Source organism: Petaurus breviceps, unplaced genomic scaffold (assembly GCF_028583685.1).
Source record: "Petaurus breviceps papuanus isolate PSGF00001 unplaced genomic scaffold, PetGlider_PUasm1.0 90633, whole genome shotgun sequence".
Taxonomy (NCBI): domain Eukaryota; kingdom Metazoa; phylum Chordata; class Mammalia; order Diprotodontia; family Petauridae; genus Petaurus; species Petaurus breviceps.
Window position 1 is genome coordinate 3,185,019 of NW_027187293.1, and position 2,318 is coordinate 3,187,336.

A 2,318-nucleotide genomic window follows, 5' to 3' on the forward strand; every position below is an offset into this window, starting at 1 on the left:
TGGAACAGAGTGGCTACTTAATAAATGTTTATTGATTTTGATCGATTAAATAAAATACTCATATTAGTGAAATATAAAATAGATCATCTAGACAATCCAATCTTTGAAACAAACACCGAGCTAATTATTGAAAAAACTCTTTAAGAAAAACTTGATCCTGATAAACAATTAATAGCTGAATTATTTATGACAACTAATACCTGGGAACAAAATATGTGCCCAATGATTGGGGACTATCTAAGCCAAAATTATGATATATGAGCATGCAGCAGCAAACTTGTCTCCCACATATAAATCCTCAGAAAGCTGTGAGACCCATTGGGGGTCCATTACTACTTAACATCATAACTCACAAAGCCCACACCAATATGTTCACTTTTTCTAAGATAATGAGATGAGATATATTAGTTCTAAACAAAAGACATTTAATTATATGAAATAGCATTTTAAGTGACAAGAAATGATGCCCCCACTTGCATAGGAGATACATTATTTTACAAGTTATAATGCTACCAGTGGTGAGGTACCCAAGGGGAAAGAATATATGTGATCAGGAAACCTGGAGTGAAGGACACACACAACCATAAGAACACATTTGACCAGGCAATATATACTTTGATATTGCCAACCTATTGATATATGAAATAGATGATTGGACCTCCATTTTACCTCAATTGGTATTAATCAGCTAGTGATTTTATAGGGGTGGTAATTGGTAATAATTATCATTTTATCAATAGATCATACATATAATACATTTAGTCTTAATCAATATATCATACCTGTTATAAATATACATGTAGTTAATTAACATATACATATCAATATATATTTAACCAACTAATCAGGAAAAATCAAACAGGATATATTCTTTCTTTTATAAGAACCTCAGAGTCTAATAAAAAGCCTCAAACCATTTATAAAAGGCCCTAAACTGCATATTGCATAATCAGAAGGTAACTTACTGAGAAGTTCACTTGCCTAATCATAGGAAGCTAACTAGAGGACTTCCACCCTTTTCTCTTTTTGAGCAGGGGACCAAGCCCAGTATGAAAGATGTGATTCAATTACATAGAAAGTCTCCCAGCCAATCCATTGCTCCTTGACCCTTTGTTATCTCCTTACTGCCCAATACAGTGGCTATAAGCATTTGGCTAATGAGTGACCCAGTTTGCCTGGCTGGGTCCTGCCTTTCTACCTGTCTGTCAGCTCATGTAGGTATTTTGACATCTGCTAATCAGCCCAACTATACAGGCCTGCTCCTTGATTTTCGTAGGACTTCCTAGAAGGTCAAGATAGGTGTGTTGAGGTCTGCTTTCAAGCCTGTCAACCAATGGAATTCTGTATTTTGTGTAGACCCTCCTGAAGGGTCAAGGGCAAGGTTTATCCACCAGTTACAGTGTGTTTTTGACCTGTTCCACCTATATTGTCTAGGTAGCAAGCACTATAATAGTAAGACCCTGGAGGAAGGGGGCATCTCAAATCATGAGGAAGGTATGAGGCCCCATTCATTAAAAGGAGTCCAGGTCCCTTTAATAAATGGTTATTTGTTCAGAGTTCTGCCTTAGTTGTTTTTCTTGCAAATTGAACCTTTTTTTGGTCTACGTATACTCTGGTGATGTGGCCATGCTGCTCTCTGCTGGATGTCTTGTTTCCACTCTCCATTAGACATCATCTCTGCCAGATGTCACATCTATGCTTATATTACTTCTCTCACCCAGGTTTTGTCTCTGCTTATCTTTAGCTACCATCTATTGCTCTAGGTAGCATCTAGTAAAACAAGGAAGATATTCAAAGTTCCAAGGCACAGAATGGGTGCTATGAAAACTTTACTCAACATGGTAGCCAGCAAAAGCCAGCAGATGCCCCTAGCCTAGTACTATCTGTTCTTTTGATTGATCCTTCTCTGGGTACTCTTCAAAGTTTCTAGATCTAACCAACTATGATGAATTAGAAAAAAAAAAGTGTCATTTAGCTCCTGACAAATGCCGGTCAGGAATCCCAGCAATCTGTATCAAAGTCCTCACTGAACAAAAACATAAAGATACTCTGTATGCCTGAAACAAAAAGGTACCCCTTAGTCCCTTCCCCCCACCCTCCATATTCTGCCTCATCATACAAATATAACTAGGGACAAAAACAAAAACACTAGGTGAAACCAGGAATCTCTGACTTATTTCCTCTGTTCTAAATTCCTGCTTTATTTGCATCACTAGCCTCTGGGGGAGAAGAGAATCCTAGAATCTAGTCTTCTAGAAAGAGAAAGGAAAATTCCCATAACTCTTGAAACAGGGTTGTTGGAGTATTACTTTTCCCAT